This window comes from Hyperoodon ampullatus, assembly GCF_949752795.1.
Source record: "Hyperoodon ampullatus genome assembly, chromosome: 11".
NCBI classification, from domain to species: domain Eukaryota; kingdom Metazoa; phylum Chordata; class Mammalia; order Artiodactyla; family Ziphiidae; genus Hyperoodon; species Hyperoodon ampullatus.
In genome coordinates, this window is record NC_136924.1 from 63,922,530 (window position 1) to 63,939,129 (window position 16,600).

Consider the following 16,600-nt stretch of genomic DNA (forward strand, 5'->3'; position numbering starts at 1 on the left):
TTGGTAGTATATATAAGCCAATGCCACTTTCTCACTTTGTCCCAGCTTACCCTTCCCCTTCCCCATGTCTTCAAGTCCATTCTCTATATCTGCATCTTTATTCCTGTTCTGCCCCTAGGTTCTTCAGAACCATTTGTTTTTTTATTTTAGATTCCATATATATGTGTTAGCATACGGTATTTATTTTGCTCTTTCTGACTTAATTCACTCTGTATGACAGTCTCTAGGTCCATCCACCTCACTACAAATAACTCAGTTTCGTTTCTTTTTATGGCTGAGTAATATTCCATATATACCCTGAGAAAACCATAATTCAAAAAGAGTCATGTACCACAATGTTCATTGCAGCTCTATTTACAATAGCCGGGACATGGAAGCAACGCAAGTGTCTATTGACAGATGAATGGATAAAGAAGATGTGGCACATATATAGCCACCTGTTTCTGCCTCTATTATTTTTTTTCTTCTAGAGCTTTAGGCTATTATCTAATGTTAATATATTTTTTAAGATAAATAATTATTGATATTATTAAAACAATGTTTCTTATTAGAGAATAAATTTTGCCATATTATAATTTTTATAAGGAATTGTAGATAAACCAAAAGAGCAGAAAATCCACTTGTTAATCAATAAAGCAAAGCAAATTACTTTATCTGTTTTTGTGATCCATGTGTATTTTCAACAGCTGTTTCAGCTACATAAGAAAAAGTCTCCATTCCTTGTCTTCCAGCACTGTATGCTTACTCAAGTTAAAAGTGACAACTGGGCTTCCCTGGTGGCGCAGTGGTTGAGAGTCCGCCTGCTGATGCAGGGGACACGGGTTCATGTCCCAGTCCAGGAAGATCCCACATGCTGCGGAGTGGCTGGGCCCGTGAGCCATGGCCGCTGAGCCTGCGCGTCCAGAGCCTGTGCTCCGCAACGGGAGAGGCCACAACAGTGAGAGGCCCGCATACCGCAAAAAAAAAAAAAAAAAAAAAAAAAAGTGACAACTGCTTGAAATATTTCTGATGTCTAAGTAAACATAAAAGGAAGGACATTATGCATTCATAAGGATTAAGTAATACTTCCCTGATAACATTTATTTACATTTCTCCAGGGAGTCCTTAAATGTAATACTTCATCATAAAACAAAGCAGTATATGTGTGAAGCAAGTTTTGTGTTTGAATCAAACAATATATTCTGAAAGCTGTGTTAAAGTTGTCTATAAAGCGATGTGGTTATACGGCATAGTTTCTCTCCTGAGAAAATGAACTAAAGTAGCAATAGAAGAGGGTAAGAGAGTAGACGGTAGTTACGGGGTTCATTTTGGAAACAGAGAAATATAGGTTAAACTGAGTACTATATATCAAATTAAATTATTTCATTCCTCTCTCATATTTTACTTAAGGGAAGTACTTTAACTCAGAATAAGAGCATCAGTTAAGACAACTCATGAAAAACTGTCAAAATTTTATTAAGTAAAAATGAAGTTGTAACTAAAATCATGCTTTGATCTGAATTTATTTTCTAGCTGAAAATGATCTAGTCATGCAGTGTCAAAGCACTGTAGTGCTTTAGGAGAAAACTAAGACATTATCCAGATAGACCCTGCACTGAAGCACTGAGGATACTGAGATTCAGAAAAGTAAAGTGAGCTACCCATGCCACACAACTACTGACAGACTGTCAGCCTTTTAAAAGTTTACTACTGCTTTTGTTGTTTCTTCTTTTTTTGTTTTTCTGTTATGTATTAGTCATCCTCAGATGTTTTTTTCTCTTGGTGCTATTATACTGTTGAGAAAATTGGTGTTTTAGTTCTAAGACAATACATAACATTAGTGCATACAATTCTAATGCAACTTTTAATACTATTATCTTTACAACTAGGAAAAGACCTAATAGTTTTTTGGGATTTGTTTGCTTGCTTCCTACTAAGCACAGAAAATTTTTGACTCCTAGAAAATTGGTGCCTGGGCCCTGCAGCCAAAGAGCCAACTTATTATAGATTTCAGGGAAGCCTCTCTGCCCCAACATTGCTATTGCACTGCCCTTCTTGAAAACACACTCTGGAGGGAGTTGGGCAATGGAGTCCATGGGCATCTAGCCTTTCCTCTACATATTCAGGAAATGATTTTCCTAAAGCTTCCTTCATAGCCGACTTTACAGTGAAACTTGGATAGTCTGCATGAGCTGGGCAATAATTAAGAGCATTGTTTTCAATACTATTCCAAGTATTGTTCTGTATTTACCTATTTCATGTTTTTTCACTTTGGGCTTTACTACTTTACTCAAAATAGTTTGATAATCACTAACTTCAGGTGCTTGTTTGGTCTTTACATTATATGCAAGGTTTATGGAAAAACTGGTCACTTGACCAAAATGTTTGTGGTAACTAGAAATACAGTCAGCCCTCCATCTCTGTAGGTTTTACATTTGTAAATTCAACCAAATTTCGATCTGGGTTGGTTGAACCTGGGATGTGAAACCCAGGGACAGGGAAGGCTCACTGTATTCAGTATACTGGGCCATTTTATTTAAGAGACTTGAGCATCCCTGGGTTGTGGTATCAGCGGAGGTCCTGGAACTCTAGGGCATAACAAGCAACGACTGTTTTGTTGTTGTTGTTGTTGTTGTTTGCAGTACGCGGGCCTCTCACTGTTGTGGCCCCTCCCGCCACGGAACACAGGCTTCAGACGCGCAGGCTCAGCAGCCATGGCTCATGGGCCCAGCCGCTCTGCGGCATGTGGGATCCTGCTGGACTGGGGCACGAACCCGTGTCCCCTGCATCGGCAGGCGGACTCTCAACCACTGCGCCACCAAGGAAGCCTCTGTTGTTTTTTAATTGTTTGAGGACAAGAGAGTATGGGAAATATGGCGGGTGTTTTAAGGAGGATGTAAGTGATGTAATGTGTAGGGAGATTTTTAACTTCCTGGGAATTACGTTCAGCCATGTGGCATTATAAGAGCTTGTCTGTTGGCTTGTTCCTTGTGATTTCATAAACACTATATAAGGCTTCTAGAATTTTCCAGTAGTCAGCATTAATTCAGAATCTCTACAACGAGTGCCAGCAATGCAAATAAGATTTATGTTTTATTGAGAGCAGGATTAAAGGAATTTAATTGAGTCTATTATCCTGCGGATGTTAACCGCAGAGATGGTGAGAAGTGAAGATTGAAGAACAAAGGGAAAAAAGAGGAAAGGATATAGGGCTGGGTTTTAGAAAGCTTTAAATGAGGGCAACAGTATGAAAGCTGACAGCCTCATTGTATTTGTAACTCTGTGATGCCTGCCCATATCAAGTTTCTTCAGCTGGCATGATTACCCACTGAGAATAAAGAAGAAGTTAGGGTGTTACTAAGTTGTCTCTGACATGTTTATTTTCACTCAGCGATGTGTGGAGGTTGAATCAGCATGTACCTAGGATTATCATCATCTTAAAATTGAATGGGAAAAGGAAAGCATAAAATATATTAAATTAAAATATTATTTTGTAATAGATGTTGGGAAAAGGTTATGGCTGCACAAAGCAGTATTCTGCCTGGGGAACTAAGTAAAACCTCATAAATAGTCACCCTGCAGTTCTTTCTGTCATTTATTGCCCACATCCAAGCAATCTCTAAGATTGGATGATTCTCCTCTCTTATGTATTCATTCACATTGTCACTCACCTGCAAGTACAGTCCCAGTACTGCTGCCCTAATTCCCATTGCTGCTGTGCCTTATCTACTCTTGCCTTCAAATTTATCTCACTGTCTTTAATCTTCTCTTCAAACCATTGCCTGTATTGCCTCTAACATGCAATATTGCTCAGTAACATCCAAGAGAGGTTCTTCATCATGAAGATCAGTGATTCTCAAATGTTAGTTTCCATGAGATTCATTTAAGACTCATATTCTGGCTGAGACTAAAGACTCAAAACTATGTGCTGTATAAACAAAGTCACATTTAATTTTGATCTTTAAGGACAAATAGGTAAGAGTGAGGTAGAAAAAGCAGGAAAGAATATTCCGGATATAAAGCATATTCTTTGAAAGGAAAGAATTTTGTAAAAATTAGAATTTCAGCAGGTCTACAACAGATTTACTACCTCTAATCATAATCAGAAAATATCTAATAAAGCATAATATACGTGTGTATACATATACATACATACACATATATATTTATAAAACAAGAAATTGAAAGAAATTAATTTAAATTATTTAATTCACGCAAAAGACTATACCTGGGAACATCTTGCAACATGTCACATTTTTCAAAAGATTTATCATTATCTGAACTACATTTTACCTTATTTTAAATTGCTAGCCTCAAAACAATATTAACTGCGACTTCCTCTTTGATGTGACTATCACCTGACTAGTTTTCTCTGTGTAAACAACTATAAAAGTGGGTCAGTTGTAAGTTATGAAATACTTGTTTTCAGATTTGGAACAAGAAGCAGCACGGAATGGTGATCCCTAATAAGAGGGAAACAAGTGAGGCAAGTGCTGGGAGTCCGTCCTTCATGAGTGTATTTCTCCACATATTGTCAACATAGATATTGACCTCTTTTGTCCTAAACCTTCTTTTCAAGTACATTTTATAACAAATAGCCTTGGAACAGTGAGACAGTATCTCCTTTCTGGGCAAAGATAGGGCAGGTGTTCTTACAAACCTCATATAAAAGTTTGGGCTTTATTAGGTGCTCAGGATTCTTCAGCTGTAACACAAACTCACTGCACATGAAACATTCACCTCCACCTACCTCTGCATCACAACCATAAAACTTGGGGGATAAGAGGAACTCACATGAACATAAAGTTCATTATACCTGCTCATACCATGAGTAATAATGTATTTGTCTCTGACCTAGGAATCTAGTCTTCCACTGGCAACCATGAAACTATGGCAGGTTAACCGATTAGCTTGCATGTAGGGAGAATCCCAGACTCATCAAAGTTTTTGACAGTATGTCAGACCGTTGCTCCAGCTCTCTGTCAAAGTCCTGTCCAGATTGTGGTAGAAGGAAGGCAAGTCCAGAGCATGATGGTTTTATCATGAGAGAAATATATTAGAGTTTGAGGCTACTGAATCAGCTGGGATTCGTGAAATAGAGTGCTAGTGAGAGAGAGAAGATTCTTAAAAAAAGAATTCTAGAAATTCACAAATACTAAGTGTAAAAATAAGCCAAGTCCATGTTCAGCTCCCAAAATTCATCCTTAACCTGTTGTCAATTTCCCTTCTATGGACACAAATTTTATACTGCTTACATTTCCTATGAGAGGCACTTACAACTTTGTCCTCTTAAACCTAATTAGATATTTCATTCATCTGTGGGGCTTTGTTCTAATATTAAAGTTTTGGTTATAGATATTAAGGATGACTGCATAATTTTATACTTTAGTCGTTGGAATAGAGGGTATCTAAGGAACACTGGGATGTTTCTTGTATCCCTGAATTCATTCTAAATCGAAAATTACTCAACTCATTCATCAAAGTAAATAAAGAATGAATATTACAGGGTAATGGGCAGCTTGAGATAAAAGGTAATTAAGAAGGCATCGACATTCAAATTAAATATGCAATATATAAAACCACAATAAATTATGATTTAATTAAAGTAAAGGATCAAGAATCAAGAGAAACCAGAGCATATACTAGGTTAGTGGATAAGGCACTTAAATAAATTTCTTTACGCTCATAGTTTTGAAGAAGACCAACTGTAGATGAAAACAAATTTTGTATTGAATAAAAATGATTCTACTACCATGGAAAATGGTTCAGCACTATCTTTTAAAGTTGAAATAGTATATCCTGTGACCAGCAATTCAACTCCTGGATAAACACACTATTAAAAAAAATGTACATGTGAATAGGAGATGTGTATAAAAATGTTCTTAGAATCAGCAACAATTTTAAAAGTAAAAATATATAATTTTGTTCAGTGAAAATGATTCACACATCATCATGGACGAACACAAAATTGAACCCTAAATAAACAAACCACAGAGGAATACATAAGAATGGCTTAATTCATACAAAATATAAGCTGTGTAAGGTTTAGGGATACAAACAAATGAAATAATACCACAAGGAAAACCAAGGGAATGATTACTATAAAATTAATAAAATATTTTTCTCCTGAGATTTGGGGATGGATGTGACTGGAAGAGAAAGCGTGGAAGACTTGAAAAGAACAGATGGTTTCTCTCATTTAAGCTGTGTTATCTGTTGAGTATATGTTGTTTTTTGTTTGGACATATTTTGATGGGCAGTAGAGTATGATATTTGAAAGCATGATATCAGTTTTAAAGAGGTTTAGGTTAAAATACAGGTTCTACTACATATTAGCTAACTACTCTCAACTAATTACCTAAAATCTTCCTGCCTCAGTTTTCTCACCTTGTTGTCAGATGGGAATACTTCATAGACTTGCTGGGAAAATGAAATAATGATATATTATAGATATATTACCTATAATATATATAAAATATTATGGATAATGATATATTATAGATATGATATAGATATATTATAATGATATAGTATAGGTATATAGATATGTTATAGATAATGATATATTATAGATATTATAGAAACATGGTACAAAGAGATAACTTTGATGGTAAACTGATATTATGGGTATTTATTGTTAGAAACATATTGTCATAAAAATACATCATCATAGAAATTTGTCTCATAGTAGTCTAACAGAAACAATAATGATAATAACTATCAAAAATTGTGATGTATTAAAAGGTATTTCATAAATAAATAAGAATAGCAACCTCAAATTTTAATTTGAGATTAATTTGTAAAAAACAGTTAACTTATGTAATAAACATCTACTAGTTTAAAAAAGTTAATTATTATGGGATCATTTTTGGAAGAGCCAGAAGAGTAGAGAATTTTATAACAAAGATTTGTATCTCCACAATTTTAAGATATATGTTTAATAATTTATTTTAAATTGATAAATAAAATATAACTGATAAAGATGGGGTTGCTTTAATCTTCACCCACTTACCCTATTCATTCTGAGAGGTAACCACTACCATTAATTTGGTGAATAGTCATCCAGTGTATATATAAAGCACAGTTATATGTAATATACATACATATACTTGTAGAACATATATGTGTATGTATATGTATATATATGCGTATATATGGATATACACCAATATATAACATGGTTCGGTGATATCTGATGAAATATATAATTATATTATGCTAAAAATATCTTCTGCAACCTGTTTTTCATTTAGTATTATTTTTGAAAATCTATTCTCAGAGGTCATGAGAACAGATTTCAATGCTATATAGTACACCGTGCTTTGTTTAAAGAATCGCTACTGAAAGATATTTAGTAATTTTTCTAATTAAATAATCTTATAAAATTTTTTTAATGTTTCTATAATTTTTTCACAAAACCAAATAACGCTAAAATGGACATCATTAAACACATCTACTTGTAAACTTAGGTGAAGTTTTATGTAGAATAAAATTACTTTTACCTCCCAAAAGAAAATTACATTCCAGTAATAAACATGAGGGTTTTTTTTCCTTAAAAATTAGAAATAATTCCATTTAGATAGCAAAGCTTTTATGTTAGCTCCAGTGGCATCTCCCTGAATGGAAATCGCAAATAATCAGTAGATTTAGCAATTCCATCAAAGGATGAATGCTTTCCTCACTAAATTATGTCTTTCTACTAAAATATATTACTTTTCAGGTGGCATATTATTTTTAAAATGGTATTGCCTAAATAATTTACTTTTATTTCTATCTAATTTATTTTTTACAATAGTAAAATAAAGTCAATTTTCCTGATAAAAGAAAGGTACAAACACAGAATTTTCTTTTCTACCACTGAAATTAAAGTTATTTGTAAAAAAAAAAAAAACAAAAACCCAAAAAACAAAACAATGTGCATAGTTTTGTGAGAAACAAATCCTACTCTCGCCTCCCTCCAGTAAATATCTACAGCCCAAGGTGTGTCTGGTACTCTTAAAAAAAAAAAAAAAAAGACATACATGAGGATTTGTTGCACGGACACTGTCTTAACATATACATATAGTAGATTATGAAGAAAATAGGCCAATAAATACACATTCCATAAAGTACAGTTAAAATTCTAAGTAATTTTTTTTTGGTGGGGGGGGAGGGATATCTAGCCATTTGAAATGGAACATTTTGGTCTTATTTTAGCCAAATCAGAGTTGGAACAAAACTCAAAGTAAAAATCTTAGATTTTGGAAACCAGCTAGGCATATGTAAATTTTCTTACCTACACTTTCTGAAGAAACAGAAGAATAGCATTTTTCATTTAAACATATTTTTTCAATGATAAAATGAAATTAAGCTTCTGGACATGATGGAATAATTAGTACCAGATTTGTGCTCCAATCCTACCCTGCTAAAAAATGGATAAAGTAAATGAACAAGCTATGTATACATTGGTCAACAGGAGGCACAGGACTGTTATCCCTGAGAGAAGGGTTTCCCTTCTTTCAGAGAGAGAGAACTCAAGCTGAGCGTGGGGCTCTCACTGAACTGAGGAGAGAGGTCAGCACTTGGGGAGGCTAAGGAAATTGCAGGGCACTACAGAGGAGGAAATCACATCAAGAAAGAACTCTGCACAGGGAACACCTTGAGTCTCTACATGCTAAATTACTATGGGTTGGTTGATACTCCACAAACTAGGCAAAGAGCAGGTAGTTATAAAAGAACAATTTCTAAAGCTCATCAAGACCCAGGAGACATTTGAGTTATGATCACTCAGAGCAGAGAGAATGCAAGGTTTGGTATAATATTCAAAAAAATAATCAACATAATCTCTTATGTTAACAGAATAGAGAAAAATCATCTGATTATATCAATAGATGCAGGACAAGTCTCTCATCCAAAGTCAACACCCATTCATGAGAAATTTCTCAACCTGATGAAGAGCATCTACAAAAAACATACAGCTAAAATTATACTTAATGGTGAAAGATAAAATGTTTTTTCCTCTAAGATCAGAAACAAGATACTCATTCTGACCACTTCTAGCCAACACTGTGCTGGAATTCCTAAAAATGGCAATACAGAAATAAGATATATATGGTTATTTACATAGAATATCACAAGGAAACTCAAAGATAGCTGCTAGAGCTAATGAATGGATTTTAGCTATAGGTCCACAAAACATCAACAAAAAATTTGAAAAAAAATTTACAAAAATACCAATTTCAATATCATCAAAATGTAAAAAAATATATTTAGGAACTCAGTTAACTGAATAAATGCAAGATATGTACACTGAAAATCATAAAATATTGCTGACAGAATAAAGAAGACCTAAATGTATGAAGAGCAATTCCATGTTTAATAATTGAAAAATTCAATATTAAGATATCAATACATTTACATTATTATCCCTAAATTGATCTATACATTCAATGCAATCTCAATAAAAATCCTACCAGTTTTATTTTCTTGTAGAAACGAACAAGCTGATTCTAAAATTTATATGGAAACACAAAGTACCTGGAATGGCTAAAATGATGTTAAAAAAAGGAACAATGTAGGAAAATATTTGCCTGATTTCCAAACTTACTATAAAGGCAGTAATCAAGCCAATGTATCATTGGCATAAAGATATACATACAATGCAGTGAAACAGAATAGAGAGTTCAGAAATAGACCCAGTATGCTTAATTCCTTTTTTACAAACACATCAAGGTAATTCAATGAGGGAAAAGAATAGTCTTTTTATCAGATAGGCTGGAACAATTAGCTACCTGTAAGGAAAAAAAAAAAGAATCTTCACTCTTAACAAAAACACAAAAAATCTTGAAATTGCTCATAGACCTACATATTAAATCTAGAAAATATACTGAAAAATAATATGGGAATATTTTTCATGGCCTTAGAAATAGACAGATTTCTTAGACAAGATAAAAAGAAAGACAAATTTCAGAAAGACAAAATTGATAAACTGAACTTAAATATTAAGTAACTCTGTTCTTCAAAGACACTTTTATAAAAATGAAAAGGCAATCAGACTTAGATAAAACAGTATATCAAGGATATAAATCCTTTGTTGATATATGTATACAACTCAGTCTCAATTCAAAAACCCAAACACAAATGTGCAAAATGTCTGAAATAGTACTTCACAAAAGAAGACATACAACCAGCCAATAAGCAAATTACGCTATGCTCAGTATAATTAGTCATTGGGAAAATGCAAATTGAAACTTCAACCAGATACAAACCCATTGAAATGGCTAAATTTAAGTGATGGACAATACAAAGTTTTGGCAAAGTTGTGGATGGATGAACTAAATCACCTTAGAAACGTTTGCTAGTGTTTTGTAAAAACAAAAAACAAAAAACAAATAAAGTCAGTGTTTGTAAAGTTAAATATACACTTACAGTATGATCCAGCAATACCACATCTTGGCATTTAGCCAAGAGAAATGAAATCATATACTGACAGACACGCTCCTATATGAATGTTTATGGCAGCTTTATTTGTAATAGCTTCAAATTATTAGGCTATATAACAACCTAAGCACTCATGAATAGCTGACTGAATACACATATAATGATACCACCATGCAACAGAATACTATTAAAAAATAAAAGAAACAAACTGTTGATACATTTAATAGTCAGAATAAACCTGAAATTCTCAAACAAGCAAACTAACAAATAGCGACAGAAAACAGATTATTGTCTGAAGCTGTTTGACTGCAAAAGGGCTTACGGTAGTTTCGGGGGTAATGAAAATATTTTACCTCTTGATAAGAATGATGGCTACTTGGGAGTACGCTTTTGTCAAAACAAATCAAACTTTATACTAAAAAGTGCATTTTAAATAAATTAAAACTCAAACAGTATAGGCTACGATGGCAGAGTAGGAGGACACAGAGTTCATGTCTCCCCACAACTAGGGCACCTACCAGATGCTGGTGGGGGACCTCGACACCTGAGGAGACAGGAGGGACCCCTGAGCAACCAGGTAGGATGTGGGGGGGAGTGAAGGGGGGGAAGTGGAGGTCAGATGGGACTGGCACCCCTGAGGGGTGGCTGGTGGAGGGGAGGGGTTCCCATGCCTGGAGGGACCATTCGTTGGGGGTTTGGAGGATTGAGAGGGAAGGTGCCTGCTGTGTCCCTTGCCCACTTGGGCCCCAGGAAGCCTGCTGGGCTCCCAGGCCAGGTCCTCTGCTTTCCAAGTACCCTTCCAGCCACGTGGGTCCTACAGGAGTGGGGGGCGGGGAGGAAGAGTACAGGTGAACGGGAAGCCTCCTGAGGTCTCAGGCATGATAATCGGCACTCTGAGGCCAGAGGCACTTCGGGGCCACTCCAGCCCTGCTGAGCCTAAGCCCCGGCCCCCATCACCCCAGGGCCTTTTCTGGCTGTGTTGATTATAAACCTACACCCCGCCCCTGCCTAAACCTGGCTGCTGCCTAAGCCCTGACCCTGCCTAAGCGCTGCCCCACACAGCCAAGGTGTCTTCCAGCCTTTTTTTTTTTTTTTTTTTTTTTTTTTTGCTATTGTGGCTCTCTTTTACTTTCTGGTTGTTGTTTCATTTAGATTTTATGTTTTCTAACGTATCTGTTAGTTTTCTAATCTTATATTATTTTTTACTCTTCGTTATTGTTGTGCTTTTTTTTTATTGGCCACCCCACACGGCTTGCAGGATCTTGATTCACAGGCCAGGGATAGGGCCTGAGGTCCTGTGGTGGGAGCACTGAGTCCGAACCACTAGACTAACAGAAAACCTCAGACCCCAGGGAATATTAATCGGAGTGAGGTCTCCCGGAGGTCCTCATCTCAGCACCAAGACCCAGCTCTACCCAACAGCCTACAAACTCCATTGCTGGAAGCCTCAGACCAAACAACAGTAAGACAGGAACACGGTACCACACATCAAAAACAAAGAAATGATGCAACAAAAAAATATGTTACACATATAGGAGCAAGGTAAAAACCGACAAGACCAAATACATGAAGAAGAAATAGGCAACCTAACTGAAAGAGAATTCAGAGTAATGATAATAAAGATGATCCAAAATCACAGAAATAGAGTGGTGGCATGGATCGAGAAAATACAAGAAATGTTTAAAAAAGACCTAGAAGAGCTAAAGAACAAACAGAGATGAATAACACAATAACTGAAATGAAAAATACACCAGAAGGAATCAATAGCAGAATAACTGAGACACAAGAACAAATAAGTGAGGTAGACGATAGAGTGTTGGAAATAATTACCAAAGAGCAGAATAAAGGAAAAAAAAAAAAGAAATGAAGACAGTCACAGAGACCTCTGGGACAACACTAAACGCAACAACATTCGAATTATAGGGGTCCCAGAAGAAGAAGAGAAAAAGAAAGGGTCTTAGAAAATATTCAAAGAGATTACAGTCGAAAAAATCCCTAACATAGGAAAGGAAATAGCCACCCAAGTCCAGGAAGTGCAGCAAGTCTAACACAGGCTAAAGCTTAGGAGAAACACACCAAGACACATATTAATCAAACTAACAAAAATTAAAGTCCAAGAAAAATTATTTAAAGCAGCAAGTGAAGAGCAAAAAATAATATACAAGGGAATCCCCATAAATTACAAGCTAATTTATCAGCAGAAACTCTGCAGGCTAGAAGGGAGTGGAAGGATATATGTAAAGTGATGAAAAGAAAAACCGACAACCAACATTACTCTACCCAACAAGGACCTTATTCAGATTCAACAGAGAAATCAAAAACATTACAGAGAAGCAAAATCCAAGAAAATTCAGCACCACCAAACCAGCTTTACAACAAATGCTAAAGGAACTCCTCTAGAAAGGAAACACAAGAGAAGAAAAAGACACACAAAAACAAACCTAAAATAATTAACATAATGGTAATACGAACATACATAGCGATAAATACCTTAAATGTAAATGGATTAAATGCCCCAACTAAAAGACAGAGAGTGGCTGAATGGATACAAAAACAAGTCCTGTATATATGCTGTCTACAAGAAAGCTACTTCAGACCTCGGGACACATATGGACTAAAAGTGAGGGGATGGAAAAAGATATTCCATGCAAATGGAAATCAAAAGAAAGCCAGAGTAGGAATACTCATGTCAGAAAAAATACACTTTAAAATAAAGACAGTTACAAGACATAAGAAAGGCCACTATATAATGATCAAGGGATCAATCCAAGAAGAAGATATAACAATTATAAAAGTTTATGCACCCAACAGAGGAGCACCTCAATACATAAGGCAAATGCTAGCAACCATAAAAGGGGAAATTGACAGTAACACAATAATAGTGGGGGACTTTAACACCACACTTACACCAATGGACAGATCATCCAAACAGAAAATAAATACGGAAAAACAAGCTTTAAATGACAAAATAGAACAGACAGATTTAATTGATATTTATAGGACATTCCATCCAAAAGCAGAAGAATACACTTCCTTCTCAAGTGCACATGGGACAGTCTCCAGAATAGATCACATCTTGGGTCACAAATCAAGCCTTGGAAAATTTAAGAAAATTGAAATTGTATCAAGTATCTTTTCTGACCACAACACTATGAGATTAGGAATCAATTACAGGGGAAAAAAACTGTAAAATCACAGATACATGGAGGCTAAATAGTGTGCTACTAAATAACCAAGATATCACAGAAGAAATCAAAGGAGAAATAAAAAATTACATAGAAACAAATCACAATGAAAACATGATGACCCAAACTCTATCGGACACAACAAAAGCAGTTCTAAGAGGGAAATTTATAGCAATTCAATCTCACCTCAAGAAACAAGAAAAATCTCAAATAAACAATCTAAACTTACACCTAAAGCAACTAGAGAAGGAAGAACAAAGAAAACCCAAAGTCAGTAGAAGGAAAGAAATCATAAAGCTCAGAGCAGAAATCAATGAAATAGAAATGAAAGCAACAGTAAATATCAACAAAACTAAAAATTGGTTCTTTCAGAAGGTAAACAAAATTGATAAACCTTTAGCCAGACTCATCAAGAAAAAAAGGGAGAGGATGCAAATCAATAAAATTAGAAATGAAAAAGGAGAAATTACAACTGATACTGCAGAAATACAAAGGATCATGACGGATTACTACAAACAACTATATACCAATAAAATGGACAACCTTGAAGAAATGGACACATTCTTGGAAAGGTACAATTTTCCAAGATTGAACCAGGAAGAATTAGAAAATATAACAGACCTATCACAAGTAAGGAGATTGAAACTGCAATTAAAAATCTTCCAACAAACAAAAGTCCAGGACCAGATGGCTCCACAGGAGAACTCTATCAAACATTTAGAGATGAGCTAACACCTATCCATCTCAAACTCTTCCAAAATATAGCAGAGGTAGGAACACTCCCAAACTCATACTATGAGGCCACCATCACCCTGATAGCAAAACCAGACAAAGATGTCACAAAGAAAGAAAACTATAGACCAATTTCACTGATGAACATAGATGCAAAAATCCTCAACAAAATACTAGCAAACAGAATCCAACAACACATTAAAAGGATCATACACCATGATCAAGTGGGGTTTGTCCCAAGAATGCAAGGATTCTTCAATATATGCAAATCAATCAACGTGATACACCATATTAACAAATTGAAGGAGAAAAACCAAATGATCATCTCAATAGATGCAGAAAAAGCTTTTGACAAAATTCAACACCCATTTATGATAAAAACTATCCAGAAAATGGGCACAGAGGGAAGCTACCTCAACATAATAAAGGCCATATATGACAAACCCACAGCAAATATCATTCTCAATGGTGAAAAACCGAAAGCATTTTCATTAAGATCAGGAACAAGACAAGGATGTCCACTCTCACCACTATTATTCAACATAGTTTTGGAAGTCCTAGCCACAGCAATCAGAAAAGAAAAAGAAATAAAAGGAATAAAAATTGGAAAAGAAGAGGTAAAGCTGTCACTGTTTGCAGATGACATGATACTATACATAGAAAATCCTAAGGATGCCACCAGAAAACTACTATAGCTAATCAATGAATTTGGTAAAGTAGAAGGATACAAAATTAATGCACAGAAATCTCTTCCATTCCTATAAACTAACAACGAAAGATCGGAAAGAGAAATTAAGGAAACAATCCCATTTACCACCACAATGAAAAGAATAAAATAACTAGGAATAAACCTACCTAAGGAGGCGAAAGAACTGTACTCAGAAAACTATAAAACACTGATGAAAAAAATCAAAGATGACATAAAAAGATGGAGAAATATACCATGTTCTTAGATTAGAAGAATCAATATTGTGAAAATGACTCTACTACCCAAAGCAATCTACAGATTCCATGCAACCCCTATCAAATTACCAATGGCATTTTTCACAGAATTAGAACAAAAAATTTTACAATTTATTTGGAAACACAGAAGACCCCAAATAGCCAAAGCACTCTTGAGAAAGAAAAACGGAGCTGGAGGAATCAGGCTCCGCAACTTCAAACCATACTACAAAGCTACAGTAATCAAGACAGTATTGTACTGGCACAAAAACAGAAATATAGATCAATGGTACAGGATAGAAAGCCCAGAGATAAACCCATGCACATATGGTCAACTAATTTATGACAAAAGAGGCAAGAACATACAGTGGAGAAAAGATAGTCTCTTCAATAAGTGGTGCTGGGAAAACTGGACAGCTACATGTAAAAGAATGAAATCAGAACACTCCCTAACACCACACACAAAAATAAACTCCAAATGGATTAAAGACCTAAATGTAAGACAGGACACTATAAAACTCTTAGAGGAAAACATACGAAAAACACTCTTTGACATAAACCACAGCAAGATCTTTTTTGACTCATCTCCTAGGGTAATGAAAATAAAAACAAAAATAAACAAATGGGATCTAATTAAACTTAAAAGCTTTTGCACAGCAAAGGAAACCATAAACAAGATGAAAGGACAGCCCTCAGAATGGGAGAAAATATTTGCAAAGGAAGCAACAGACAAAGGATTAATCTCCAAAATATGCAAACAGCTCATGGAGCTCAATACCAAAAAAACAAACAACCCAGTCCAAAAATGGGCAGAAGACCTAAATAGACATCTCTCCAAGGAGGACATATAGATATCCAAGGGTCACATGAAAGGATGCTCAATGTCACTAATTATTAGAGAAAGGCAAATCAAAACTACAATGAGGTATCACCTCACACCAGTCAGAATGGCCATCATCAAAAAATCTACAAAGAATAAATGCTAGAGAGGGTGTGGAGAAAAGGGAACCCTCTTGCACTGTTGGTGGTAATGCAATTTGATACAACCAGTGTGGAGAACAGTATGGAGGTTCCTTAAAAAAATAAAAATAGAACTACCATATGACCCAGCAATCCCACTACTGGGAATACACCCTGTGAAAACCATAATTCAAATGGACACATGTACCCCAATGCTCATTGCAGCACTATTTACAATAGCCAGGACATGGAAACAACCTAAATGTCCAACAACAGATGAACGGATAAAGAAGAAGTGGTACATATATACAATGGAATATTACTCAGCCATAAAAAGGAATGAAACTGGGTCATTTGTAGAGATGTGGATGGACGTAGAGTCT